General features: G+C 41.2%; 1 protein-coding gene and 1 pseudogene across 6 annotated transcripts in view; one reads left to right on the top strand and one right to left on the bottom strand.

The window, feature by feature from the left end:
- LOC134211614 (calsyntenin-1) overlaps positions 1–13,313 on the bottom strand; it is a 325,311-nt gene that overhangs the window by 124,732 nt on the left and 187,266 nt on the right. The gene's annotated exons all lie outside the window — the stretch shown is intronic.
- Positions 5,446–6,834, top strand: LOC134215861 (mitochondrial outer membrane protein SLC25A46-like; annotated as a pseudogene).

Here is a 13,313-nt window from a genome sequence, read left to right as displayed (position 1 = left end):
CCTATGATTCGAGATTCGTTAGTTTGCAGCTTTTAGGAATATTGTGGGCATTATTCATAAAGGAGTGACCGCTCAGGTCCATAAGAATGGGTAACGATAATTTTCTATAACTCAGAGAATGTTAATGAAAAGCTTTGGAAAAGCCTTCTATGGTGGGTTGCATAGAATGAACATTTCTACGGATGTTCCGGATCTTAGAAAGGACCTCTGGTGGCCACTCAAGTACATTTGAATGTGTCACCACGTTCTTTTGTTACTCAGAGTAGCTTTGTAAAAATTGCACTCTTCCATGATGAGTTACCCAGGGCCTTCAAAAAGGGTCATCATAATCATGTATTACTCAGCGTTCGGTGATTCAGCTATTGTATGGTGAGTTTTATGAATTGATCACTTTCACGGATGTTCCGGATCTACTGGAGGAACTCCGGTGGCCACTCAGGTCCATCACAATGGGTCACCAAAATCATTTGTTACTCGTAGTTCGATAATAAAAAGCTTTGAAAAAAAAACCGCGCTCTTCTATGATAAGTTTCATAAATTGACCATTTTTACGGACGTTCCGGATCTTCTGGAGGACCTCCGGTGGCCACCCAGGTCCATCAAAATAGGTCCCCACAATCATTTGTTACTCAAGTTACTATAAGGAAAAGCATTGGAAAAACCCGCACTCTTCTATGATGTAATTCATAAATTGACCATTTTTACGGACGTTCCGGATCTTCTGGAGGACCTTCGGTGACCACACAGGTCCATCAAAATGGGTCACCACAATCATTTGTTATTCAAAGTACGATAATGAAAAGCTTTGTGAAAAAAACGCGAACTTCTAGGATAAGTTCCATGAATTGACCATTTTTACGGATGTTCCGGATCTTCTGGAGGAACTCCGGTGGCCACTCAGGTCCATCACAATGGGTCACCATAATCATTTGTTACTCTTAGTTCGATAATAAAAAGCTTTGGAAAAAAAACGTGCTCTTCTATGATAAGTTTTATGAAATTGACCATTTTTACGGACGTTCCGGATCTTCTGGAGGACCTTCGGTGACCACCCAGGTGCATCAAAATGGGTCACCACAATCATTTGTTACTCGTAGTTCGATAATGAAAAGCTTTGGAAAAAACCGCGCTCTTCTATGATAAGTTTCATGAAATGACCATTTTACGGAAGTTCCGGATCTTCCGGAGGACCTCCGGTGGCCACCCAGGTCCACCAAAATAGGTCACCACAATCACTTGTTATTCAAAGTACGATAATGAAAAGCTTTGTGAAAAAAACGCGCACTTCTAGGATAAGTTCCATGAATTGACCATTTTTACGGATGTTCCGGATCTTCTGGAGGAACTCCGGTGGCCACTCAGGTCCATCACAATGGGTCACCATAATCATTTGTTACTCTTAGTTCGATAATAAAAAGCTTTGGAAAAAAAACCGCGCTCTTCTATGATAAGTTTCATAAATTGATTATTTTTACGGATGTTCCGGATCTTCCGGAGGACCTCCGGTGGCCACCCAGGTCCACCAAAATGGGTGACTATAATCATTTGTTACTCAGCGTTCGATAATGAAAAGCTTTGGAAAAAACCGCGCTCTTCTAGGATGAGTTCAATGAATTGACCACTTCTACGGATGTTCCGGGTCTCCCGGAGGGACACTGGACCGTGAAATAATCAGGAATTGTATTGATCCATGGAAATGGACAATGGCTACATTCTATTGGGATTATTGCTACGCAAATTTATGAGCATTTCCAAAATCACCCTTCGAAAGGCAAGAGATCACGCCAAAAATTGGCCTAAGAATCTATGTTCCTTCAAAATCGATTCCTGGGAACCAGAATGGCCAAATTGCAAAAATCTGTCCGTAACGACATCCGCGGATTCCATACCTTCAATTTGGTTCCAAAAGATTGAGAATCAGTTCGAAAATGAATTTTTGGGAGCGAATTCAATTTGGGGTCATTTTTGACCCGCTAATGCACAATGTGTCACTTTTTTTGTTGTGGCGTTCCTAGAGGTCGCTGAAAGCTGGTTATCACCCCAAAATTTTCATTTCCAAAAGTTAGGAAAAGTCAGAAAATTTCAACGTCCTATCTCATTTGACTACAAAGCTACAACGTTTTTAAATCATCTCTGGGCCAAAATAGACCCCAATGCACTAGGAAGGTTAAATAAATAGCTCTCCTGTTAGTTGGTCAACCCTAGCGGCATAGTTGTTATTCAGCAGGCCAATCTCCTCCTGGATTTCCTGGAGATCCGGAGCCGGTAAAGTTATGTCCTGCGCGCGTTCTCCCAGGTTCATCACCATAACGCCATTTTCGCCTTTCACATCGCCAATCAGGTTTTTCTTTCGTAGTGCTGTCCCCACCTTTGGAACACCTCAGGCTCGTTCGTAAGAAGGTTTCCGTTTATGTCCTTACACATATCAGGCTGTGGCACGTGACCCTTACGTGAACGGTTTAACTTCTCATAGAACTTTCGTGTGTTTTTAACGCGGTAAAGTTGCTCCGTTTCTTCACGGTCTCGTTCTTCCTGCTGGCGCTATTTCCTCCGGAAAATTGAGTTTTGTCTGTTCCGCACCCGTTTATATCGTGTATCGTTCGCTCTCGTGCGGTGTTGCAGCAATCTCGTCCATGCTGCATTATTCTCTTCCACTAACTGCTCACATTCACCGTCATACCACCAGTCGTTTCTCTGATCCGGCGGCACCGTGCCAAGTGTAGCGGATGCGGTGCTACCAATGGCGGATCGAATATCTCTCCAGCCATCTCCAGAGACGCTGCGCCTAGCTGCTCTTCCGTTGGGAGTGCCACTTTCAGCTGCTGAGCGTATCCTTGGGCTAGTCTACCGTCTTGTAGCCGCCCAATGTTAGGCCGCGGCGTCCGACTTCGACGCGTGTTGTACACCGTCGAGAGTTTTGAGCGCAGGCATACTGCAACGAGGTAGTGGTCGGATTCAATATTCGCACTGCGGTAAGTGCGTATGTTCGTGATGTCGGAGAAGAATTTACCGTCGATTAGAACATGGTCGATTTGGTTTTCCGTTTCTTGGTTAGGTGATCTCCATGTGACCTTGTGGATATTTTTGCGGGGAAAGGAGGAGCTTCGGACTACCATTCCGCGGGAGGCTCCGAAGTTTATGCATCGTTGGCCATTATCATTCGATACTGTGTGCAGACTATCCGGTCCGATGACCGGTCTATACATTTCCTCCCTTCCTACCTGTGCGTTCATGTCGATGATTTTGAAGTCCCGCAGTGGGCCCTCAGAATTACCATCTCCAAAGCGATGTTAACCTTTGCGTCCCCTAAAGCTATGTCCATTTGGAATCCGGAATAATAAAATCATCTGTATCTCGGTAACGGATTGACGTACAAATAAGGTTAATACATGAAAACAGAGGTAATTTACTGTACTTTAAGGAAAGAATTATGATACAAATCATTTCTTTTTGTTTCTAGTGAAAATTTGCACCTTCTTCTTTTTTTTCCTCTAATCAAAAGTTGCACACCTCCAAAGTCAACTTCCTTGGCACATTTGTTCCACATTTTGGTCATCTGTGTCACGCCCCGAGTTATTTCCCACTTTTCTTAAGCTTTCGCTTCATTACTGCCCAAAATGTCTCGATGGGCCGGAGCTGTGGGTAGTTGCGTGGATTTATTTGTGGGCAGTTGCGTGGATATATTTTATCGATGAAATCTTCGTTATTATCGCGGTACCACTGGATGACTTCCCGGCTGTAGTGGCAACTAGCCAAATCTGGCCAAAATTTCAAGGGACCTTTATGGGCCTTATGGAAGGTAGACCGCGGTTTTTGAGACATTCCTCCTTGTACAGCTTCGAGTCCATCGTCTTATTCGTCACAAACACTTAGGTCTTTGCTCCACAGCTGCATATCCCTTGCCAAAATCATCTGTTTTTTTTTGCAAGTCTGTCCAAAAAGCAAACTTAAACTTCGCAGGAACTACTCCTCGTGTCGTCGCCATGTAGAATTTTTGGCTAGGAAGCTGTCCGAAATCCATTGTGACGTAGGTTCCATCGTCGATGAACAGGATTATCAACGTGAGTGTGCAGATTTTTTTCCTCTCCTTTCGGCTTCTATCTGGAATAATTTTTGACTCGCTGAACGAAACATCGTGAAATTTATACCACAGCAAGTGGGCGCCTAGGTAGACAAACTGCTGTAAAAGAATTCTTGCAGCGGTCACTTTCCGTGCCGCTGCAATACAATAAATGATTCCGGATTCTAAATGGACATAGCTTTATGCAACCAAATGTTGATGATGTTTTTACTCTAACGTATTCAATGTGAGGCCGATTTGTTCAGGCGTAAACCAGAAACTATCATAGTTTAAAACGGTTCCGGATTTATACACAATCCAAGTGAGGTCTGTCTGATGTCCATTCAAGACATTGTTTTGTTCGTTATTCATACCAAAATCAACCGTATCGTTGTGAAAACTTATTCGCGATGCCTCTGAACAAGTTTGGAAGCATGATGCCCAGTTTTAGGTAAGCTGGAACCGGTTTTGGGACTCTATATGCAGATATCAGAATACTAAAGCTCTTAGTTGACCGTGCATTTAGACTTTTCAAACCAGATCTATAAAAAAAACATTAGTTTTGCCATTGAACCATTTTTGAACCTTGTTGGTTAGTTTTAGGCACCCGGAACTGGCTTCGGTCACTAGTTGGGGACATATGTATGGATACCTTCAAACCATATCAATCTTCAACGTTTTTTCAACGAAATACATGAGGACGACGGCTCGTTTGACTGAAATTCATTCAGCCAAAAGCAATATGGCCGAATGCCACTTTGCCGAATAGCACGAACGTATGACCGAAAGGGCCATTAGGGTATTTGTCATGTCGAACAGATCAAACGGACACGAGACCTAGACAGTGAATGGGAAGGATCCACGCACGCTTGGGATTTTTCAAAGGAAGATATTGCGTACCACCAGCGATGGCGGGGTGCAGATGGAAGAAGGTATATGGAGGAGGGGAATGCACTATGTGTTGTATCAGCATTTGGGAGCCCATCACACCGCGAACAGGACGTACAAGCAACTCTGGTGGAACGCTGAACTACAGCAATGACGTGACATACTTCGTAAAACGCGTCGCAGGTTTTTCCGTAACCGGACGTTACGGACGTAAGCATACAAGTTTTAAACCAATCAACGAAGATGAAGATAAATAAATAAATAAATTAAATAAATAAAAACATCCCACAACTGTAGTGGGCCGCGCATAACCCGGTGAAAATCGACTCAGCTCGACAAATTGAGGCGATGTCTGTATGTGTGTATGCATGTATGTGTGTGTGTGTTTTTATGCCGAGTGGAAGGCAAAACTTTTGCAAAACACAGCAAGTAGTTTTTATTTCGGCAAATTCATTGCTAAATGTGCGCTTTTATGTATATTTAATAGACTGTAATTAATGACTAGGGATATGGCAGGTTTGGAAGTCTATGGGAGGTACCTTGAAGATGATGAAGACCACTTAGATAATATCCCTCGGTTTCATCCGACATTCAAATTTCCCCATGAGGCGACACATTTTCAGTTCATAAACTCTGAACGAGATCTGACGCTTCCGTTGGTTCTGCGACGGCAGTGTCAGGTGCACAATTCGAAGAAGCACCACATCGTCCCACTAACTTTGGTTCCGGTGATCGTTCATCTCCATCAGCGACAAGGAGTGACCACACTGTGGGAAGGTATAGGAAGTGTTCTCCTTGTGCGTGGTCTGACTCTGGCGGTGGAGGATGTTATTTCAAAACTTACACCCTGGCCAAAGGAAGTAAATTCAAAGACCACACTGAAGCATTTGCGACCGCATCTGTTACTCAAAAGCATCAGCTTAGCCACAATTGTTCCGTTCTATTCGGCGTCTTCAGTAGAGACGGTTCAGAGTGACATCGCCAGCAAGAAGCCCGGAATCTTTGACGTGTTCCGTGAAGGTGCAAGCCGATTGGTTTCGTGGAGCGTTCCCCAGAACGGTCGAATGCTACCAATATTGGCGCTAGTCGACACGAGTATATCGCTCGGAATATCCAAATATATTTACCAGCTCTTCATTAGAGGAATTTCCACACGAATCATGTGCCGTCGGGTTACGTTATTCGAATAGAAACGCTCGTACTCGCGATTTCACCGTTCAAAGTCTGGTAATTGAAGTGTACTCAACGATGATTTCGCTCATGATCACGGAGATTATTTTCTTCCCGTTTGAAACAATCCTGCATCGAATTCAGCTACAAGGTACCCGTACCATCATCGATAATCTGGATTCCGGATATTCAGTAGTTCCGATTTTGACCAGTTACGAGGGCCTCGTTGACTGCTACCGTCAAACTATTGCCACCCAAGACACGCGTTCTGTACAAAGGCTTCGGAGCAATGCTGCTACAGTTTGCCGCTCACGTTTCTGTGATAAAGCTGCACACTTAAACTTTTTCACCGATCTCGACTGTCCGATTCTCGATTTAAGTTCTTCTGCTGAAATATCAGCTGAATGTACGTATGATTGCGGCGGCTTCTTTGATTGCCGCAGCAAACATATTACTTTTTCAGCTGGGTTGTCAGCATAAAATCAGGAACCGAGCGCTCGTCTGTGCGGATCTCGGAAAAAGAATGAAAAAATGCCGAGCTGAACTGAGTGTGTGGGCAAGTGGATCACAACGGAAATATCGGAGATCATGTCCAACTAGCCGCCCCGAAGGTGACCAAATTCTACAATCTGAATGCGAAAAACTCCGGTGGCTCGGCCAGCATGTCGAGATCTAGCATCAGTGGAATAAGCTCCCTCAGCGTGGAACTATCTTAAGTTTAAATTAATGGCGACACACGTGATTAAAAAATGTGAGACACACTTTTTTGGACTTAGCCTTATCCAATTTGCTTGCAACAGGTTGCATTCGTCGCGGAATCCTTCCTATTTTTGTGCTATTGAAAATTGGCCTAATCAGCCATTGCTTTCCGGAGTTATTTAAAAACAGTTGAGTTAATTGTAATTTTACAGAATCGTATTACGATCAAAGTAAGACTGCCTTCAATGTCTCGTACTTAACTAGTGACTACTCATCAACGAAGTCAAGTCAAGTACGAGATACTGAAGACGGCCACTCTGTTGAGGTTTTAATACAGATCTGTGTAGTGATAGTATACTATAGTATAGTATACTATAGTGATACAATCAAGTGATGAAAGCAATTGGTATTAACTTGCGTTGTATAAAAATTTCCGCTTTTTTACCAAGAAATTTGTACCAGATGCCCCTCCGTATACTGGCCGTTATGCATGGCTGTTCTTCATTTCTACCCACCCCACTATGTAGGCCAGTAGCAATTCCCATCGTTGCGAGAAAAGCTGTTAGATCAAATAGTGCTCACTTCGCCACGAGAAGTGTTACCTTATTTCATATTTGAACAAACCGCATGCAGAATTATGCTCTTCTTTCGATTTCCGGTTGGTTTCAATAAATAATTGCTAGTATTCGGTCTAAGAACTTAAGCAGATTCGAGGCAGTTATCTATAGTAGGATTAATAGCGTTATTATGGAATACACAGAATGACCCGCTCCGAAAGAGCATGTTTAAAGTACAACTTTCGTCGATTGAAGTCCTTCACTCATTTAATCCTATGGCCGTCTGCCTATGAGCGTCGGTCCATTTGTTTGCTTTAACGATTGATGGTATTATGTCACTCTAGCTTGCCTGATCTGGAAAATCGCCTTTGTCGGAAAGCATTTCCTTTCTATTGGTCTCAGTTCCTGCTCGTCACAACAGCGTATCGGGACAGATCGAAATAGAAAGCAGCCGAAGCTTGATTAATGATTTCATTTGCTGATAGAGATGTCGAAGAAAATAGCAGATAGGATGTGATAAATCCGGGCCTACATCATAATCTTACTCGTTACGATGCTTATTTGAGTACCGGTGCGATGCGAGCTCGAGAACCGGGTGGACTAATAATGGGTAGAGGATTCTTGTTATACATGTCGAACTCGGCAAGTAATTTAGCACAAACATGAGAATAGTACAATCAATTCGAGGGTTACGTATGTAACACATGCCAAGGAGATAGAAACAGGGTATCTGACCATTTGGGCGGCACCCTATTCCCGTCACGTTTATGTATTACTAGAGCGCATTGCAACCGCATTACTTAGTTTCCAGTACATTGTTAGCATCCGTAGATTTCTAGTGACGTATAAAAAATAAGTCATTTATTGTAATAACGGTTGGAACGCGGCTGATTATAATCGTTGCGGACGAGAATAAGGGGTGCTGCCCGAATGGATCTCCTCCCTATAGCATATTTCACAGAACTGAGGATAAAGGATAAGAATAATTTGGTTTGATGAGTGTCCAGTACGCCGTACGATGTAGGAAAGTTTGATGAATGGTTAAACACATATACAATACAGTAGAAAAAAATCTTAGAAAGTTAAGACCTACTTTTATTAAATCACTCTCAACATTCGGAAATTTGGATGACATCTCTTGGGTTATATTCATACGATATCAGTAAATGACAATTTCTATTCATATGCAATAAAAAATTCAAATAAAATGAAGAAGGAATTTTCAATATGTTTGCGCAACAGACGCCCTCAAGGCGTACGTCCGCCATTAAGGACGACCAGATTAAGGGCGTACGTGTTGAGTAATAAGTGGAGTAATACGTACGACCTTGATTAATGTATTCCAAAATAAAAAAGACCAAACGAAAAATCCTTGTCCCACAACGAAGGCATTCTCAGCCCTGTTGTTTTAACGGGACTGTCGCCATATAGCCATACTATTCGTAACTTATGGCTAATTCAGGTTTCGAAATGCGAGGGAGACACGCCATGATAATCTGAAAACATTCAATCCAGCTCACCCAGTGCCCATCGCGTCGCCGTGAAAGCTGACAGTCAGTGTGCGGAGTAGAACGTGGCGTTGCAATAAACAAAACTAAAACGTCAGAAAGGAGGGGGAGTGACAAAATAAAAATATAAATCTTCCCCGACAAATGTAGCGCCGCGCGCGCGTGGCCAAGCGATGACAAAATCGGGTTTTCGATAAGTGAATCACGATGGAATGTAAGAAAAATTGCCGCTATTCATAGCTTAAGCGTGCGATCAATTTCTCTGCTAGGAAGCGGATGGCTCTCGTCAACGTGCGATGTAATGAAGAAATGGTTGGCTCGAAACGGTGCACAGAATCGCCTGAGAGATTACTTTCTTCAAGTGCTTTTCTGTCTAGTGAGATTTGAATGAAATCTTATAACAGAATATTATCGCTAAGCCAAGTGTTAATCAGATGAATGTTGCACAGAAGTTGCAAGGGAATAACGCCACTGTATCTCTGACAAATTGTATTTTTCTTCACAACTTAGGGTAATGTGCCCAATAGTGGACCCCCAACCAATAGTGGACCCTCCAGCCAATTTTGCATTATTACAGCACAATGTAAACATTTTGCTATGAAATTCCATCGGGAGAACCTACCTTACAGTCGTATGATTTGATTAGATGCATTGGAAATGCTATGGAAAATAAAATTAAAAGATTTTTTACGATTCTATAAAAAATAAACACGAGAGTGTCCATTATAGGAATATTTTGGGGGTCCATAATAGGGAAGAAGAATGTCCCGAAACGGAACATAAAAATCCAATGAAGTGTCGACTATAAGGAAACAATTTCCTATTATGCACCCGCAGGGGGTCTACTATAGGGCGAATTCAGTCAGTCTTTAAAATGTTGATTTAAACGAATAACGTCGAGTATTTGAGTGTTTCATGTATGTATCATGAAGAGGAGATGTTGAGCTTGATATTAGATATCACGCAAAATTAATATTTTGAAAATGTCCACTCCTTATGCCACGAAGAGCAAAATTTCACTACTAGGGGGTCCACCATTGGGCATTTTACCCTTTTAAAATTGTTTGAAAGCAATCTCTTCAAGTTAGTTAAATTCAGAATTCATCAGCATGGATGCTGATGATGAAAGTCGTTATTTTATTTCAGTTTCAATCATTTAGCTTATGACTCGACCTTCATGTATCTGCCGGGTCGGAAGCAAACACTATTTTTGCAGGGCTGATGTCCGGCATTCTTGCAACATGCCCCGCTCATCGTACCCTTCGAGCTTTTGATACCTTCTGGATACTGGGTTCGACGTAAAGTTGGGCTCGTGGTTCATGTGGAAATCTAATATAAAGCTAGGAAAAGGGACCACTAGCGTAAACACGTCTTACCTGTCAGAATGACTGAAGCTGAAAGAGGACGAGGTTTTCTAGGTTGCTACGATGAGCTGATGCATGAATACTCGTGATGAACCCAACTGTCATATCACGGTTACCGCATAGCATGCGTTCTTGAAGTTCATCATCTAGTACCACACATCTTCCCTCTTCTCCAGAATAAGAATGCAATAACAATTGAATATAAATAATATATAATATATATAATATATATAATATATATAAAAACATAAAAAAAAAACTTTAAATAATGCATTAATTCAACAATACGCTTCCGTACCGGAACAATAAAACAATATTACACTTTTAGTTTCCATATATTTTTTCCATTACAAATAGGTGCCTAAATTTGAAGGCTCCGGCTGTTGTGTATGGCTAATATTCTTTTTCTGTAGGTTTGCTTACTGTTTTTTTGAGAGCCTCGTTCAACCGTTCCATAACATGACTTTTCTTGTTTCTACTCATACGCAGCGTAAGCAATATGGGATCCAGTTCAATACCTGTAGCTCAAAGCAGAGCGTTAATGAATAAAGCTTCCAATGAATGATTAATTTTGCTATGATTAAATCATTCAACTCTATGATTAAAGATTATGATTAATGATTTATTCATTTTTGACAATGAATAATGATTATGATTAATGATTAAATTAATTTTTGACAATGATTAACGATTATGAATAATGAATAAAACGTTTGAAGTATGATTAATGATTACCGATCGTGATTAAATGTTGACACAATATGTGTATGATTAATGATTAACGATCGATATGATTAATGATTAATGATAATGAATAATCAAATTAAATGATTTGCATAGTGATCAATAATCAAGTAACCGTTCGACAAAATTATGTTTTTTACCTTTGAAATTGTATGATTATGATTAAAGATTAATGAATAAAAGCGATGTATGCAATGATTAAAATTGATGATTAATGAATAAACTCAAAACAATCATGAATATGATTTGTGATTAATGATTAAATGCAAAAATCTATGATTAACGATTAGTGATTAATGATTGAATCGTATTTTTTGTATGATTATGATTAATGAATAATAATTAAATAACCCATTATTCATTAATCATGATTAAATCTATGATTAATCACTAACGCTCTGGCTCAAAGCCATGATAGTGTGCTTGTGCTAGCCAAAGCCATTGGATGATCAATCTTAATTAGGATATTTATGATAGAAATGGTTTCTACAAATAATCAATCAAAACGTATGTGAAATTAAAGTACGAGAACACGATTCGTGTTCAAAGAAAATTGCCTAGAGCAGCTCTGTATGTCGCCAGTGTTGTGATATCTATTGCTTTTGCTGTTGTATTTTATTTGCTTGGTGAATGAACGGCTCAAGATAAAAACTATCAATGTGTGATTTTTTTAGCAGTTTGACATCAAATTTGCAACCATTGAACTTCTCGTTTAGAAGGACTGCCATCAAAGTTAGTGATTACTAACGACAGATCTTCATTGCAATCTTCACACCAGCTTTCTTCTTCATGATCAAATGCATGGTTATCGCATACTGTGCCATTGATCAATTCGAATGACACTAATGAAGAATGTAACATCTAAGTGTTTATTTATATCCTAGCGGTCGAAAATAGAGTTTTAGTTAACCAACCTAACATTTTACCTCTATGCCATCTACAATACTCTGCAATTCAGATTCAATTGATCGTAAAATTAATCGTCAATCAATAAATTATTATTTCACAAACGTTGAAATATATGTTTGTTTCTTAGTATGAAATCCGAATTCGTTTTTGTTCAGATCTGTTTCCATTGCATTTGGTATTTATGAATTCCACTTATTTTTAGCTTATTTTTCAATATTGACGAATCTGAGAATACTCACTTTTGGGTGAGTCACCCATTCTGTGTGAAGTGTTGCATCCAGACTTACTTTTTATTGAGCAACGAACCTCATTTTAACACAACGAGCATATCAATCACTTTATCTAAGCCAATATAGATCATTCCTTCTACAGAGAATCGAGCTATTACCGGATGATGGTTTGAACAATGAACCATTCACAGATTTTAAAGTTTGAACTTGAATTTAAATTTTGAAATAATTCGGCCAGAGTTTTTAAAGCCTGTTGAGCATTTGTATAGCATTCGTTTGGTCTATCTATTATATCAACTCTTCCAATATTTTCTATACAAGAGCATTAGTTTAAGTAAAATTGCAATATTCGTTCTACTGATAATATCGTTCTGCTTTTTCATAACATTGAACTTATTCTCAAGCTATTTTAAAATTCACTGAAGTACGATTAATTAAATCTGCACTTTCTGTTCTGTCAGCACGATCCCCCTCGGCCTGGTTAGTGTGGTAGATTTGGCCAGCTTAGCGCGATATTCAGTATCCACTTTATGAGCCTCTTCTCACTCGTTCAGTGCAATCCACTTGACTCGCTCTGCGTGATCCACTTTAACCATTCTGGATGGTGCATTTGACTCGATCTGCGCGGTCCATTTGATCCGCTCTGCGCGGTCCATTTGATCCGCTCTGCGCGGTCCATTTGATCCGCTCTGCGCGGTCCATTTGACCCGCTCTGCGCGGTCCATTTGACCCGCTCTGCGCGGTCCATTTGACCCGCTCTGCGCGGTCCATTTGACCCGCTCTGCGCGGTCCATTTGATCCGTTCTGCGCGGTCCATTTGACTCGCTCTGCGCGGTCCATTTGACCCGCTCTGCGCGGTCCATTTGACCCGCTCTGCGCGGTCCATTTGACCCGCTCTGCGCGGTCCATTTGACCCGCTCTGCGCGGTCCATTTGACCCGCTCTGCGCGGTCCGTTTGACCCGCTCTGCGCGGTCCGTTTGACCCGCTCTGCGCGGTCCATTTGACCCGCTCTGCGCGATCCATTTGACCCGCTCTGCGCGGTCCATTTGACCCGCCTTGCGCGGTCCACCTGATCCGCTATGCGCGATCTTCAAGATCCGTCTAATGCACTATAGTGACTATAGTGCCATACACTTTTACTTTATTATTTCCACTCGCTTAATTGTTTTTCTACTAACCTGCG

Source organism: Armigeres subalbatus, chromosome 2 (genome assembly GCF_024139115.2).
Source record: "Armigeres subalbatus isolate Guangzhou_Male chromosome 2, GZ_Asu_2, whole genome shotgun sequence".
NCBI classification, from domain to species: domain Eukaryota; kingdom Metazoa; phylum Arthropoda; class Insecta; order Diptera; family Culicidae; genus Armigeres; species Armigeres subalbatus.
This window is presented reverse-complemented; position numbering and strand designations above follow the sequence as displayed.